The sequence below is a fragment of the Macrobrachium rosenbergii genome, chromosome 12, assembly GCF_040412425.1.
Source record: "Macrobrachium rosenbergii isolate ZJJX-2024 chromosome 12, ASM4041242v1, whole genome shotgun sequence".
NCBI lineage: Eukaryota > Metazoa > Arthropoda > Malacostraca > Decapoda > Palaemonidae > Macrobrachium > Macrobrachium rosenbergii.
Window position 1 is genome coordinate 102,207,321 of NC_089752.1, and position 17,500 is coordinate 102,224,820.

General features: G+C 38.8%; 1 protein-coding gene across 1 annotated transcript in view; it reads right to left on the minus strand.

The window, feature by feature from the left end:
- Nucleotides 1–17,500, minus strand: part of LOC136844161 (uncharacterized) — a 340,577-nt gene that overhangs the window by 125,683 nt on the left and 197,394 nt on the right. The gene's annotated exons all lie outside the window — the stretch shown is intronic.

Sequence of the window (17,500 nt, forward strand, 5' to 3'; positions counted from 1 at the left end):
AGCCTAAAAGCAATGAAAACGATTGCCCACTTTTACATGATGAGAGAGATGGGTCTATTCCAGCTCTAATAAATATATCTGAAAACGACAGGTATATATATGTATGAGAGGTGATAGACTTTTATCCTTCTCATAGTCAGGTCGGCAACGTGACCTCCTTGTGATTAAGGTAACTCGGGTTCACTTCCCGCGGCCGGCCGTCACAGGCTCTTCAATTTCTTCCCTCTGGATCTATCCACTTCGTAGTTACAAGCTGTTAGGATCTTTGGTTGTTCTATGGGCGGTACGGTAGTTACCTGTTTATTTATTTGGCTAATCCTCTCCCCTCCCCTCTTATTTTCACAGGATTGTTGACGTCTGTGGTGGCGTGGCGTCAACTTTTAGTCAGGTTCGCAGCAATGTAACGGGTTGTTCTCTTGGGGATGAGAACTTTTGAGTACCAGCAGCAGTTCCGACTTTGAGGACGTTTTTGGGCAGCCGGTGTTTGGGCCCAGGCTGGAGCAGCGCATCAACGAAGATGGTTGTTTGTTGGCCGCAGGTGGAGACCCTGTCGGCGGTTTTGGCTCGGTGCAGTGGCCCGTGTCCTTGTATTTTGGCGAGACGGCAGGACGTCGTGATAATACTGGCCTGTTGTCGTTAGTTGGTGGACTTCGCTGGAGATGGTTTTTTTCAGACGACTGCTGCTGGTACTTCTTTTTTGGATATAAAGTAATACTGCTTTATTTTTGTGTTTGGTCTCGGACCTGGCTCATTTTGTTATGTTTTTCTTTTTTATTTAAGATTGTTAAGTTTAATATTAATAAATCTATTTTTATAACCATTTCCTGTATTTTTGTTATTCCTCCTTCTTTGTGTGTGCGAGCTGTCGATTAGCCAGAGCAGCCCCAATAGTTTTTCCATCTATAAAGATCCTGTGTTTTTCTTGGGGCCGAAAACCCGGTTAGTAACACAAGCATATAAAAAAAAAAAAAGTGCGAAGAATCAGCGGTTAAGAGGGCATTGTGGCTATCAGAATTACATGTGTCTGGTAAAAGTGACCAGTAGATTCTGCATATATATATATATATATATATATATATATATATATATATATATATATATATATATATATATATATATATATATATATATATATATATATATATATATATATTATTATAAATATATATATATATATATATATATATATATATATATATATATATATATATATATATATATATATATATATATATATATATATATGAATGTCTTTTCCTGTAATACTACAGTGTAATATGAAAATAAGAAGGCCCATAAAACACTATTTAAACGTTGAAACCATATATTTCGGCACTTGTTTCTGTACCCCTGTTCACTGGTAGAATATGGACAGGTGGAAAGTTACAATGGTATATATACAAAAACATGAAGGTGGCCTTAGGCCTCCGATGTTAAGAGGTGGCGTTTCTTAAGAAGGAGGAGATTGACCAAATTCCCTAGTGGTTTTTGGCCTCATTAGCTCCGTTTGGCGATGGATCTGTCGGCGCGTTTCTTGGGTCATCTTCTTCAAAAGGGGTCCGAGGATTAAGGTGTCAATGGCGTCCGATTTCCAATGTCCTCCTGACAGGTTCATATTGTTGGTTTGATTGATGATAGCAGATTCCAGCATCTTTCTTTTGCGGACAGCTACTCTTGAAACCAACTCCGCCCACCCAGTTAATGACATGCCCTGTATTTCTAATATGTAGGAAAATTCCCGAACTCTCCAGCGTAACGTACTGATCTTTTGTGCTCTGTTATTCTTTGCGAGAGCGATCTACCTGTCTCGCCTTACATAGATGTCATGACAATTACTACACGGTATCTTGTAAACTTCGGCTTCTTCCCTTTTGTTATTTAAGTATACGTACGTTTTAGCGAACTCCCGATGGATTTGGGATAATGGAAATGAAAGGATTATTAGAACTGAGTTGCTCGAGGTGGCCTTTTGGATGTTTTCATGTATGGAAGCTTTATTTTGTTGTTGAAATCTATTTGTCTCTTGTGAGTGGGACCTCTGTAGTATATTTTATTTGCTTTATTAATAGCCCTCTCGATAATGTGTGGTGATAGAGCAGTTGCGTTGGGTGTTGGCGGATCGTGTTAAATTCTTGATCCAGGTACTCATTTGAACATATCCTAAGTCCTCTGAGGAATAGGTTGCACCTACCATGATTTTTACGGAGACGTCGTGGTAGCTTAAGAAATGAATGTAGGAGACAGCGAAGGTGGGTTTTCTATACTGTAAATGCATACCTGTTCTGTTTTCTTATGATCAGTACATCTAGGAACGGCAGTTTTCCGTCCTTTTCCCATTCTGTTTTAAATTTTATGGTCGGAACTATGAATTTAGCCTATTAAAAATTCATTAAAGTCCCCAGCTATTGTCCCAGAAAGTAAAGATATCACCACGTATCTAAGCCAGATCATATTATGGGGTTTGATAGACGACAAAAGTTCTGTTTCAAATATTCCATGTAAAAGTTTGCTAGAAGGGGTGATAGGGGACTTCCCATGCTACAGCCAAATTTTTGTTTGTAAAAATTACCATTGAAAGAAAACACGTTGTTAGTTACACAGAGGTTGATAAGTTTTAAAGTTTTATCTATGCCAAGAGGAAAATGGTCTTCATATGGTTGTAACCTGGATCAAGAATTTAACACGATCCGCCTAACACCTAACATAACTGCTCTATCCACCACACATTATCGAGAGGGCTATTAATAAAGCAAATAAAATATACTACAGAGGTCCCACTCACAACAGACAAATAGATTTCAACAAAAAAAAAGCTTTCCATAACGATGAAAACATCCAAAAGGCCACCGAGCAACTCAGTTCTAATAATCCCTTTCATTTTCCATTATCCCAAATCCATCGGAGTTCGCTTCGTTAACGATACTTAAATAACAAAAGGGAAGAAGCCGGAGTTTACAAGATACCGTAGTAATTGTCATGACATCTATGTAGGCGAGACAGGTAGATCGCTCTCGCAAAGAATAACAGAGCACAAAAGATCAGTGCGTTATGCTTCGGAGAGTTCGGGAATTTTCCTACATATTAGAAATACAGGGCATGTCATTAACTGAGTAGCGGAGTTGGTTTTCAAGAGTAGCTGTCCGCACAAAAGAAAGATGCTGGAATCTGCTATCATCAATCAAACCAACAATATGAACCTGTCAGGAGGACATTGGAAATCGGACGCCATTGACACCTTTAATCCTCGGACCCCTTTTGAAGAAGATGACCCAAGAAACGCCGGCCGCCAGATCCATCGCTAAACGGGAGCTAATGAGGCCAAAACCACTAGGGAATTTGGTCAATCTCCTCCTTCTTAAGAAACGCCACCTCCTTAACATCGGAGGCCCAAGGCCACACCTTCATGTTTTTGTATATATACCATTGTAACTTTCACCTGTCCATATTCTACCAGTGAACAGGGCACAGAAACAAGTTGAAATAATGGTTTCAACGTTTTAAATAGTGTTTATGGGCCTTCTTATTTTCATATATATAGATATATATAGTCTAAATATGGGCTGCAAACCAATATATATATATATATATATATATATATCTTATATTATATATATATATATATATATATAGTCTAAATATATATATATATAATATATATATATATATATATATATATATATATATATATATATATATATATATATATATATTGTCTGAATGTGGGGCTGCAAACCAAAGGATTGAAACTTGAAATACTGGAAACATGAATGTGATCATTCCATTGCACATAAATTCAAAAGAAATTAACTGTACTATTACATTTGAATTCCAAAAAATAAACATGTTATGGAAATACTAAAACTACTTTGTTCCAAATGTATTTAAACAAGATGGCAAAAGTTAACCAACTTTTAAACCCGTCTTCAGTAATTTTCCACTTACCTTTGTCAGTTTTTTAAAATAAAAATATAAAAGAAACACAAACAGCGACTACTTGCAAAAGAAGCAAATCAAGAATCATCATTTTTGGTAACTTTCATTTCCTTTGGTCAAAGGGACTAGGCATTGTAAAAGAAAATTGGTTAATCAATGTGGTAATTACAGCTTATGATAAGTATTCCAAATCTGCCGGATCTTGAATTTAAATGTCAAAATGGAAAATAGACGGAGCAACGTCTTTGAAAACTAACTTTTTTTTTCAGTTCTATGACTCTCCAATAAGCTATGGCATCACGATGGGTTACATAATAAAAAAAAACTAATACTTTACCGCCTCTAAAATATAATTCACATAAACACTACGTTATGGAAAAATAGGGGATTACATCAGAAATGAACAGAAAAAAAACACCGATGACTTCTCTAAGCCAGCTAGGCTACAAATATGAACGAGTGAAATAATGTAAAAATAAGAAAAGGTGAATTTGGAAAAAAAAATTGACTATGTTTTTACACTTTTATACAATGCATTATTAAGCCTCTAATTCTAAGAAATTTTTATTCTTATTAAATACGAAACTGACTAGAAAGTTAGAAGATTAGCGGAGATGTTTACGAAATACAAAACTCATAATATGGATTTCATGAGAAGCTGATATTAAACTTCTATGTTCTCCATACAAAATAAGTTTTTTTTTCTCTTACAAGTGAATATTTGAGAAGAAAACGTTTATTCCAAGCGAGAAATACCGTTTTCTGTAACCAAGACTTTCTGACTGGAAGAAAATGGATGAAATAAGCATCAGGGTAACAAATATAAAAAGAGAAGCGAAACCTAATGTTACTGGGCATGACATTTTTCACAACCTTTATAAATTATTTCGTAAATAAAACATTTTCTCATAATAACTTATCACTTATTTTTCAAAAGAGGTGTTCACGCACGAGTTCTTTTGTGTTTGTTCAGTCAAATTCACCCTTCCATTCTATTCCAATAAACTAATTTTAATGAAGACATGAAAGAGATGGAGAGAAAATATTCATAATTTTAAGATGGGCGTCCGATCAATTACTACCGCATAAAAGAGTTTTAGTAGAGAAACTAGATAAATGTATCACGGTCAGTAACTGCTGCAGTGTGGAGTCTCTGGTGGTTGGGGTTGGGGGAACCAGGCTGCCTCCACCTGAACACCTTCAGGTGGTGGGGAACTGAAACCATGCCACTTTAACTTTAAATTTTAAATGGAAAAGGGTTTGAATAAATTCAGAATAGCACATCTACATGAGTCGCTTATAGTCTATCTTATCATGTATAGTGTGAGAGGAAATACCATCCAATGAGTAACGGAAACTTGATGTACAGGGGGCAAGGATTCTTTAGGATGGCGACATCCTTGAATCATTTCTCTGAATGACTATTAATTGTTAAGCCTGTGCCATTTTAAGAAGGCCAAAGTGCATGGTATAAGACTGTGGACTATATCCTGGGAATCTTATAAGCAAATTGTGATCCTGATTGAGCTATTAATGTCATAAATTTCTTAAGCCTTTCTAGAAAAAAAAATTTATAGTTTTCATTTCTTCGATGTACTGAATGTTAGAGACGGAAATTATTTCAATTTTCCATATTCAGAAATAATAATGAAAATTCAAGCTATGTACATATCTGTCTCAGGGGTGGAGCTAGACATTGTGGACATTCGGGGCTTAGCCCCGAAGGGGGTCTGGGGGTTCTCCCGAGAAAATTTTTAATTTCTTAGGGTGGACTCTTGGACATTGGCAAATCCTAAATCCCTTATGATTCATAGCCTAGATTTTCAGTTGTAGGGCCTGCACAAGACAATACTATTTAACGGAAAGAAACAATAAACCCTAACTATTGACTTCTAGAGATTTTTATGTAAACTATAAGGGCAAAATTGAGACTTATAAATGTGAGACTATCTTTCAGTAGATTCAAAGTAGGATTGCAGAGATGGATTGTTTGTTTGTTTGTTTGTCTGCTTTTTTGTTTTTTTAGAAGTGATATGCTCACTGTGCTTAGCCAACAATAGGCCCACGATTTTGTAGTTAGGCATTATTCATGCTGCTGCATGACCTTTCCACTAGATGGCAATGAAAGCTCAAGAATGGAGACCACTGTTAGCTAATGTACTAGAACACCTTCATAGCTATTTTTCACCATCCCAATTTCATCGTTACACCTTCATCCATCAAATGATCTCTTCTTAACCATGTCTTGTCATGTTAATTGGGATTTTTCTTTCCTTTTTTTTTTAAAGGAAGAGACTCGGAGGTTTCCTTCTTAAAAGGCAGTTAATGGAAAGAAAAAATATTATAAATGCAAAAGTATTGTAAAACAGGATTCTCATTCGGTAGTTCAGTGATCTCAAATTTTTTTGTATCGTTACCCTGGGGGGCAGTGGTGTGATAGATCACCATTACCCCTACCCCATTTCTCTTCAGTCATGTGAAGTTATAATATAAAGGAAATAAAAATATTGGAACGCTTAATTTCTAATGCATTTTTTACGTAAGAAATTAATTTTACTTTTACTCAAGTCTTAAGAAATAAAGAATTTAGGTTTTAGGCATTATTCCTTCGACAAGAAATTAAAATTAAAGCACTGTTCCTTTTATTACAAATTGGAATTAAAGCATTATTTCTTTGGTAATTAATAGAAAATAAATTCATTATTGTTGCATTAATAATGGGAAACATGGTACTGTCTGTCCTTTGCTAAAATATCAATAAGAGGGTCTGTAGAGGACAGTGCACGTCGCATATCTGCATTTGTTTATTACTGTCATTTATAAATTTACTAAATTTTACTCCAAAGAACTATTACTTTTTGAAAGTGCCTCGTTAACCACCCCCACCACAAAAGGGCTTCATTACCCCCACGGGGGTTAATTACCCCAGTTTGAGAACCACTGCCTTAGTTGGTACATCTCAGCATTGTGAATGAAAACAAATTGATTGAATGAATGAATAAAATATTGAATGAATTGTGATGACAAACTAAAAAGCAAACATATTAAGTGTAAGCAGCAAAAGAAGTGTACGACGAAAAGAAAGACCTGACTTACACTAAATTAAATTTGATTCGGGATTCACTTTGCCTAGATTTGACAGGATCCAAAAACCACAGGCTAGCCTAATCCCCTAACTCTCTAACAGCTAATACAGCCAAAATGCAATAATATTTAAAGGGCCTAGAAAGGTTCAGTCTTGAGGGGGATCCAGTGGCTACCATGGAAAAAGTGGATAGGCAGCTTCAAGATTTGCTTAATAGAGCTATGGAAGCTGCAAGATGCTCCTCAGGCCAATAGATGCTTTGAACGCCATTGATTCAAATAAGCACCAGGTGAGACAACAGACTCTTTGTAACTAGTTTAAAGAAATTGGCTGTTACATATGAATTTGTCACACTGAAATATATCCTGATGGATCAAATAACGCGCAGGAGCTAATGGAAAAATGGCTACAAGAGAAAAGACTGCCCTTCAGCAAATAGCATGAACTCTGGAAATGGCTAATTATCAATCAAATGTAACGGTAGGTAAGACTAATAATAGCAGCAGTAGCCAGGTAAGTCAAGTAGCAAATATACAAAAGGGTTACCAACATGCAAAGAAAGGGCAAACCCATTTGACAAGTAAACCCAGGCCTGGCGTATCCAAGTATCAAAAACATAAGCCTGCTTCCAGTGTACAGAGATATCAGTCACACAGGCATACAGAAACCCAAGAATAGATTTAGTAAATCATGCTATAGATGTGGTCAAGAGGATCACCATAGCAATGATTGGGATAAGTGCCCTGTATCAGGCAAGACATGTAGTAACTGCAGCAACCGTGGTCATTTCTCAAGCTAATGTAGATTTCCTAATCGAAAGACCACTAAACCGATCAAAAAAGCCTTAAATTCACGTGTTGGCCATAGCAAATATGAAGGCAATCCACATAAGGCGACGGAATTAGGATCTGAATATGCATTCCACATAAATTCTGTGAACAAACATGCAAAGAACATCTTATGGTTCCAACAGAAATAAATGGGAAACTCACACCCATGCAGACAGACACAGCTGCAGATGTTACAAATCTTTCTGAAAGAGTTGCAAAAATGATACCTAACTTGGTGACCAATCCTTCAGATAAGGTACTTAAGAGGCGGTACAGTATAATGATTAGGAAATATGCAGGCACCAATGACAGCAGTCAAAGGAAAGGGACAAACCTTATTGAGCCTAGATTGGTTAAGCATATAAAATTAGAACTGCCTAGTATTTTAAGGGTTACAGGTACAAAACAGGGGCAAACAGAGGGGATTTTAGTAATTAGCCTTTTATCAGATTTCAAAGAAGTCTTTGAAGACAGAGTAAGGACAGTAAAGGATGCACAAGAAGCCCTAGTTTCATGCTGCTACTAGAATTTTTGCTCCAATACCAGTTCCTTACGCATTGAAAACTGCTGTGGAAACTGAAATTAGGTTAGAAAAAGAAGGCTCATGGAAGAAAGTTGATGAATCAAAGTGGGCTACACCATTGGTTCCGGTCGTTAAGGAAAACGATCAAGTTAGGTTATGCGGAGATTACAAGGCAACACCACATCCCTGCCTAATCCCACAAACACCTCTGCAACTTTATCATGGTGTGCTGTATTTCAAAACTGGATCCCAGACAGGCATTTCAACTGCTCTCCATTGATGAAAACTAAGAGAAATTTTGTGCCGTCAACGTGCATTTACGGTGAAGCCCCGTATTCGCGTTCTCCAGGTTCGCGCACTCACCCATTCGCGGGTTTTTCTATGGAACCTATCTAAAAAATTTTTGCAGGAAACTCGTGCATTCGCAGGTTTTTCTATGGAACATATCTATAAAAATATTCACGGGAAACTCCATATTCGCGGATGCAGATTTTTTTGTCTTTTTCGTATAGCAATATTCTGTATTTTCATATTTATTGTATAATTACATTAAATAATCATCTAAATCACTAATAATACTGTACTACAGTACTGTACATATAATAGTAATAGAACTTAAATAATATTATGTAATACTACACTGGGTACCTTAATAATAATAAATAATAAAGTTAAATCATATGGGTAGTAACTGGTGATGAATGTTGATTTCAGTATGCTGTAGATGATGATGATGATGAATTAGCTGTGCAGTACGATGAATGACGGGAGGCGCTGTCATGTTAAGGTATTTGAACATGGCAACGAAGGTGGTACAGTAGGGCTGCATGAGTATTTTACTTTGTTCATACTCAATGCAGGCGACCGCAATTAATGTCATGCTGTAATGGGCTGCTACTTCTCCGTGATTTTTGCCCTCTCTTAACAAAACAATCATGTCTACAGTACTTTCTTCTCATCAGTCATTACAGTAATTGTAGGCTATTGGCCAGAGGCCCTAGAAGAAGCAGAGCAGTCAGAGGACATCTTAATGCACGATTTCAAAAAATATTTTTCAGCCATAGTACTGTACATGCAAAACACACAGACGTGAGATAGCAATAAAACGGGTTATATTGGGTCATTTGCCAATAATTTGCTGCTACGGTATACGCATGGTACTACTGGTTGTGCGTACATACACTAACACTGATCTTCTGCGCATACAGTATGTACATTTTATAAAATGTTTTGTTGTAGGATGATTTTTAAATATTACATACAAAAAATGTTTTAGGATGATACATAGTACAGTACAGTACTATGGGTAGTATGTAGAGCATATCTAAAATACGTAAGACAACAGGAATACTGCAGGGTACGTATGTTTACATCTGCAGTACGTAGCATTTTCATGTATGTACTAAGTATATATTAATGATTGCTGTAAGTACATTTTGTAAGTTGAAAAACAATTTACTAATTTTCAAATATTACAGTACTGTAATATATTAACGTAAACACAGCAAAATTTCAATAACATATATTTGTTTTTTTTTTAAAGTGCTTCACCCAAGCCACCTCTCTGCAAATATAAAGAACTCGCGATGCTGGACGCTGTGTACCCTGGACCAGTGATACTCGACACACTATTGGCTGTCATCTGCAAAGCAGCCAATCCAGAAGAAACATTCGTTTTCCTTGGCGCTCATTGGCTGTTCACTTGGCACTGATTGGCTGAACATTCACAACCAACTTGCAAACACAGAATTCTGGGAGGCCGCTCCAAGGCATCCTCCTCAGATTGTGCATATAGTTTGCAGCATCTTACCGTGTGAAACCGTGCGTCTGTCCGTTGTGATTTTTTATCTTTGTACATCACCGTTATTCGGCCCTAAAATGCCTCCTAAAAAATGCCCTGCTCCTTCAAAGCCTTTTGGCAAAGAGTCTAAAAGAAAGAAGACTGTTATGAAACTCGAGGAGAAGGTGAAACTTCCTGACATGTTAAAGGAGGGCAAAAGTTTTGCCGCGGTTGGCCGCCATTTCAGTGGTAATGAGAGCACAGTGAGATATATTAAGAAGAAAGAGGCGGAGATAAGCAAGTCTGTGAGTATGAGCTACTTTGGTAGTGCAAAGACAGTTGCGACAGCGCGGGATAAAACAATCGTGAAAATGGAATCTGCTCTGGCAATCTGGATAAAGGACTGCCGGAAGAAAAACATGCCCCTCGACTCCAACATCATTCATGAGAAAGCGTGACAACTCTACCAGCAGTTATCAACTCCTAAGGAAGGCGACGACGTAGTACAGGCAGAGGAAGGCGAATTAGAATTTTTAGGCTTTGATGAACCAGCAGAAGAAGAAGAGGGGGAAGAGCCCCAAGCAGGACCATCATCAGCGCCTCAAGGTTTCCAGGCCAGCAAGGGGTGGTTCCACCGATTTCAAAAGCGATTCCACCTAAAGTCTGTTCCTCTGCATGGGGAATCAGCATCTGCAGACATTGAAGCAGGCGCAAAATATCTGGAGGCCTTCAAGAAGATCATCGAGGAGAAGGGCTACCATCCAGAACAGGTGTTCAATATGGATGAGATTGGCCTGTTCTGGAAGACGATGCCTTCCCAGACATACCTTAAGAAGGACGAAGCTAAAGCCACCGGATTCAAGGAGCCAGAACGATAGGGTTACCCTCATCATGTGTGGGAATGCAGCTGGTTTCATGCTTAAACCAGGCCTCATTTACAAGGCTGCAAACCCCAGGGCCCTCAAGAATAAGAACAAGGCATTTCTTCCTGTGTTCTGGATGCATAACCCTAAGGCCTGGATCACCAAAGTCCTCACAGAGTACTGGTTCCATCAGAGCTTCATCCCTCAAGTTAGGAAATACCTGAACGACTTGGCCATGGAGTTCAAGGTGTTGCTGATTATGGATAATGCTGGTGGCCACCCTCTCGATCTTTCTTGCAAGGGAGTCCAGCTTGATTTCCTCCCTCCCAACACCACCTCTCTCCTCCAGCCTATGGACCAGGGCGTGATCCGTGCCCTCAAGGCACTCTATACCAAGAACTCCCTCCAGCACCTTGTAAATGCAATGGACAGTGACAGTGAATTTACACTAAAAGAATATTGGCGTAAATTCACGATTGCCACATGTCTGAGCATCATCAGCCAATCACTGAATGACATGAAGAAGGAGACCCTGAACGCATGCTGGAACAAGTTGTGGCCGGAGTGTGTTCATGATTACAGGGGCTTCTCTCCTGAAGAAATTCAACATTCGGCCATTAATAAGGCTGTCCAGTTGGTGAGGATTCAAGGTGGGGAAGGCTTCGAGGACATCACTGAGGATGAAATCGGCACCCTTATTGATGCTCACTCTGACCCCCTGACGGACCAGGATTTGGAAGAGCTGACAAAGTCTGGCAGTGAGGAAGAAGATGTGCCAGGTTCAGGGGAGGAGCAGGAGGAAGAGGAGAGCAGCCTGACTTCGGAACGTCTGTCCCACATTAAGAGAATGATTAAGGATATGCAGGAGTGTGTTTCGACATCGGATCCTTTTATGGAATGCTCTTTAAAGTTTTCAAAAATCCTTGATTCAGCATGGGAGCCCTATAATCAAACCCTCACCACCATGAAAAAGCAACGACAGCAGCTGCCTATCACCATGTTCATCAAATGGATGAAGAAGGCCCCTCCAAAGCCTCCTGAATCACCCGAAGTAGTGCCTCTCAAATCGCCTGAAGAAGTGCCTCCCCAATCGCCTGAAGTAGTGCCTCTCAAATCGCCTGAAGAAGTGCCTCCCCAATCACCTGAAGTCGTGCCTCCCAAATCAACTGAAGAAATGCCTCCCGAAGCGCCTCCTGAAGGTGAAGAGGCGCCTTCAGATGAGTTGTAACTCCTCTGCTTTGCTGTGCAGTCATATCTTCATCGTCATTCATCGCACTGCACAGCTAATTCATCATCATCATCTTTAATCAACATTCATTGCTGGTGAGTACCCATATGATTTACGTATGTAGTAATCTTAACCCTTTAACGCCAACTGGATGTATTTTACATCGACAAAAGTTGTCTGTCGGGTGCCAAGTGGACGTAAAATATGTCGACTACAAAAAGTTTTTTTAAATGTTCGCGGAAAAATACTTATAGGCCTCGTTTGCGAAAAATTTTAAATCACGCGCCTTGACGGATGCTGGGAGTTCATGGATCATGCTGTTGTTTTGTTTACAAGTGTGACCCAGCTGCGCATGTGCGAATTTCTTTCTTATCCCAAAAGAAAGCATCAGCTAACTCTGCTGAAAATCTCAGAAATTCTTTAGTTACTTTGTCGTAATTTTTCCACCGTTTTCTATTAGCCTTTACATAAAGTTTTATATATGAAAATGTGCGCAATTTCATGTAGAATACAACAAAATATAACTCATGGTTGTAGCTTTTATCAATTTTGACATATTTTCATATAAAGCACGATAAGTGCCAAAATTTCAACCTTCGGTCAACTTTGACTCAACCGAAACGGTAGAAAAATGCAATTGTATGCTAAAATTCTTACATTCTAGTAATATTCAATCATTTACCTTCATTTTGCAACAAACGAGAAGTCTCTAGCACAATATTTTGATCTATGGTGAATTTTTGAAAAAAACTTTTTCCTTACGTCCGCGCTAACTCTGCTGAAAATCTCAGAAATTCATTAGTCACTTTGTTGTAATTTTTACAAACCTTATAGAGGCACTCTATAATTTCATATAGTAGCACCCAAGGGACCAAAAAGAAATTGTGCTGCAATTTCTGGATGACTACTGTTGTCCAAGCAAGTTCACTCATTCTGTATGGGACTTGGACTACCTCCACCTATATGAAAGAGACTTAATAACACATCCCTATAATCATTCCCTCCCACCCCTTCCTAGGGTTTTGGATAAGAAAAGGAAGGTACAGATTCAAGGTTATGCCCTTTGTTCCACCTGATACGTAATAGGTGTTTTGCATGGCTGGGACTTTGTTGGGATATCCTTCATAGTCAGTTGTCTTCCTAGCCAAACTTAAACCAGAACAAGGAAGGACTTCAAAGGTTCCTTACCCAATCCTGGTTTTCCCACAAAGTTAGATATTTGGGAAGATATCCCTCTGTGGGCCTAGTAGGAAACAGCAAAATAGGTTGAAAGGACTCCACCATCTGTGCAGGTATAATACACATAGATGCTTCCTTGACAGGTTGGGGAGGCTAAAAGGAGAATCGTCAGGAAGTGGGAGGATGATCACCTGTTTTACTGAAGCCTCCATAGTGGACCCACATTTTGTTGGTCCTAGACAATATAAGTGATGACTAAGTATAAAGGGTTGGGTTCTTGCTCAGCCACTCTTATGCTGTCTACCCTACTTTTGGCTCAATCAAGGATATGGTACTTGTCAGCCATCCACCCCAGGGGTCACTCAACATAACAACAGACTACCTGTCAAGACGAACGGCAGCTTTGCCTGAGTGGATGTTGTACAAGTCATCCTTTCAAATAATTGCTAAAGTGCTTCCATATCCGGATGTGGGCCTGTTTGTCATGCACAAAACCATCAACTTCCAGTGTATGTGCCTCCAAACCTGGCAATAGCAAGAGATGCATTTCCAAAACAGAGGACATTCTACCTTTTCTTCCATTGCCCCAGATTTTGATGATTTTGAAAAATTACTAACTTTCAGTGGAACCACTTACCTAGCAGGCCCAAATTGGCCAAGGAGTCACTGGTTCCTACTGCTTCCAATGGGCAAGAAAATCAATCTCAATACTGTCGCAAACAGGAGGAAGAAAGTCGCTATGCATCTGTCTTACTGAGCTGTGGCCTTTACTTGTGGATTTTCAAAATTTAGTCTGCCGTGATGATTATTCACCTAACAGAGCTAGGTACCTAGTGTAAAAACTAAAGACTTCATCCATCCAGCAATACCACTGAGAGCTTGTTGAGCCTTGGTTGAAACAGTTTTACATTGTCTAATATACCTGTCTGAGGACATGCACCTTGCTGCTACTACAACTGTCATACAAGGATGCATTACAGTATTGAAGCCCTTGCTTTACAGGTGTGGCACTGATTCAAATTCATAAGTTTTTAATTCCTGTCCCATTACTAGGTCCCTGAATAAGGTTCTCTGTCCCCTGTCATCTCAATTCCATAATGCTAATGCAACTACTGTACAACCCAATGCTCAAAAAGACGGTATTCTTGACCGTCTTGGCATCCTGGCTCTCTTAGATGGGGACAACAGTTCATCACCCACACTACAAGATGTATCTGTTGTCTCCTGGATTATCAGTTCTGGCCAAAAATGAAGACCTTTGAAAAAGAAATCCCTTATTCTTCTATGAGAACTCAGAATTACAGATAAGACATTATGCCTGGTCCTAGCACCCCAGGCTCACATAGATGTTGAGGCAAGCATCGAAGATGGTTTTTTCTTGCACCCTATCACATGCAAACCCCTTTCTCTGCATGAGCCGAGAATCATCATAGTGTCCCTACTTAGAAAACCAGAATCCCCCCCTTCCCAGCTCCCAAGACATCCACGGGGATACGCGAATCCCTGGCTCTGGTTGGAGGCATTTCTTGCGAAGAAGTCTGAGTTTACAAGGCAGCCATTAGAAGCAGTGTTCCTCAAACACCGCTGCTATGACATCAACAGTGTGTGTTGGTAGGTAGTATACTAAGTCCTGGTCAAATGGATGCCTTAGTGGAAAGCAAAGGACTTCCTTGATGACATGATATCTGAGATCTTCCTGGGGAGGGGAGAAATAATCCTATATCCCACCCAGGCAAAATTGGGTAAGTCACCTTTTAAGTCATCGTAGAACCACATACAATAACACATTTATGGAGTCTTGTTTTTTCCTATCCTTCACTGTTAAACCCTAATGGGTATTAGGGTATGTTAAATAAAAGTAGGTATGTAAAAACTTAGATGACTTTACCATGGACAATTCTTTCATGTGGGTCGTTTGTATTTTTTAATCAGGAAGTAGGCTATTTTTCTCACCTGTCAATTTCTTGCACACACTACTTTGAGAATAAACATCTGCTAAGAGATAAAAAAAAACAGGATCTGACAAAGGAAAACCTGTTTTTGGTAGTTGCTGTGAGTCCTCAAACCAGCTCACTTTCCCTGGCAAAAAGGCATAAGATTTTGTGGTGGGTATTTTCTTTCAGACCTGGCAAGTAGTGGAGATCTTGGCCAGCCTGAGAGTTCTTGCCACATCTGTGTGAGAAAGGTGAAGGAAAACTGGATAAATGCTGTAGGCAATGTAGACCCCTGTTGCCTTGAGTCCTTTTATACTCTACTTCTGGCCAAGACCAACTGTGAGAGAATTCTTTGATAATGGTTGTCTGTCCCATGGAGCCATGAGGCGACCATAAGAATAATTCCTTTGAGGATGAACAGTGGCTACCAAATACAGGTTTTCCTTCATCAAAACCTGTTATTTTATACATGATAGTGGGTTACTAGTTAATATCATTCTCTTTGTTGTGACACCATTCTCTATTACCCAAAGTTTTCTGTTACTCACCACCCCTTCAGTCCTGAACCTTTGAGAAAACAGGAATTTTATTATATCATCAAATCAAGATGATTGTTGTTACTTTCAGTGAATAAAACACTTTTCAACTAATTTTTTTAAATACTATGCTTAAGAGGAAAAAATGGGCCTATTTATACAAGAAAAATAAGCCTACGATTGTTTGGTACCTTTATGATGAAAATACAATGCAGGCTTAAATTCATTTAGCATGTGCACCTCTGGAAAAAAGGAATCAAAAACACAGGATAAGCCTAATGAATACCCATTAAACACACCAAAGTTGTTACAAGAGTCTCACAACAATTGAGGAGGATATGTCCCTTCTTCATTTTAGGTGAATACTGTGGCACCTCAACTTAAGTGCCAGAATCCACTAAGAAATGAAGACGGGCACTGATCTACACGATTAGGTACCAAGAGGACAACTTGCATAGTTTATAGTGTAGTGTAATGCCATATACAGTAGAGCACTTTACACCCTATCCTAACTAGTATTTTGTGACTATAATTCAATCTAAAATACTGAGTTGCTTATCATTTGAATTTACAGATGTATGTGCAAAATCAATTACTTCTAAATATGTGTATGTGTCTATAACTGTACCTACTTATGCTTACAGGATACTGTACATGTTTGTATGTAAAATACTGTATAAAAATCCAATACAATATAAAAAAAAATGAACAGTTTCCTTTTACAATTAACCCCAAACTCTTCATAGAAATAGAAAAGAATAGAGAGAGAGAGAGAGGGAAAGGCAAGTAAACACATCTAAGTGAGAAGTTCATCCTGACACGATGCTTGTGTGTACATACACTCTGTACACACCCACACGTGCATGCGTTTGTTCACCTTCCACCCTCACACGGACAAAGAGGAAAGCACCACCCTACACGTATTAGTGTTTGTTCGTCCACCCACAAGGCATACCAAGGAATGCGTTGGTTACAGTTGTTTGTCCGTTCATTCACTGTCCATGCTCACAGGTGCACCCAAGAAAGCACTGCTTGTGTGCATGTTCATTGCTCATCCACCATCCACCCTCAAAGGTGCAAACAGGAAAGTGTTGGTCATGTATCTGTTTTCGTTCATTTGTTCACCATCCACCTTCACAGCCTAAAACAGGAAAGCCAAAGTTCATTTGTTCACTGTCTGATACCCCCCTTGCATCCTTGTGGATTATCTACTCACAACAAGAGGTCAACCTCTTGGGCACATTCAGTCCACCGTCCAATAACCATATCGTACTTACGGGACTTTCTGCTTAGCAAAAAGTAATTTAATATTACTTTTATCGGACACAAGCACATCTACTAAATAACGATTCCGCTAAGTTGAGGCACTACTATTTTCATTTACCATTTCACTCTGAATCAAAGACAATGCTTTGTGAAGAAGTGGTTTGTTCTTTCAATACATTCTAACGATCAGTGTATTCCAATTTTACCTTTTCCATATACTAGGTAACGGTAACATAAAACTAAAAAAAATGATGACATTTCCATTCAAGGGAAGCTGAATGTTAAAAGGAAATAAAATGTATAATTATTACTGCTTCTTGATGTGATTTCTCTGAATACTTTA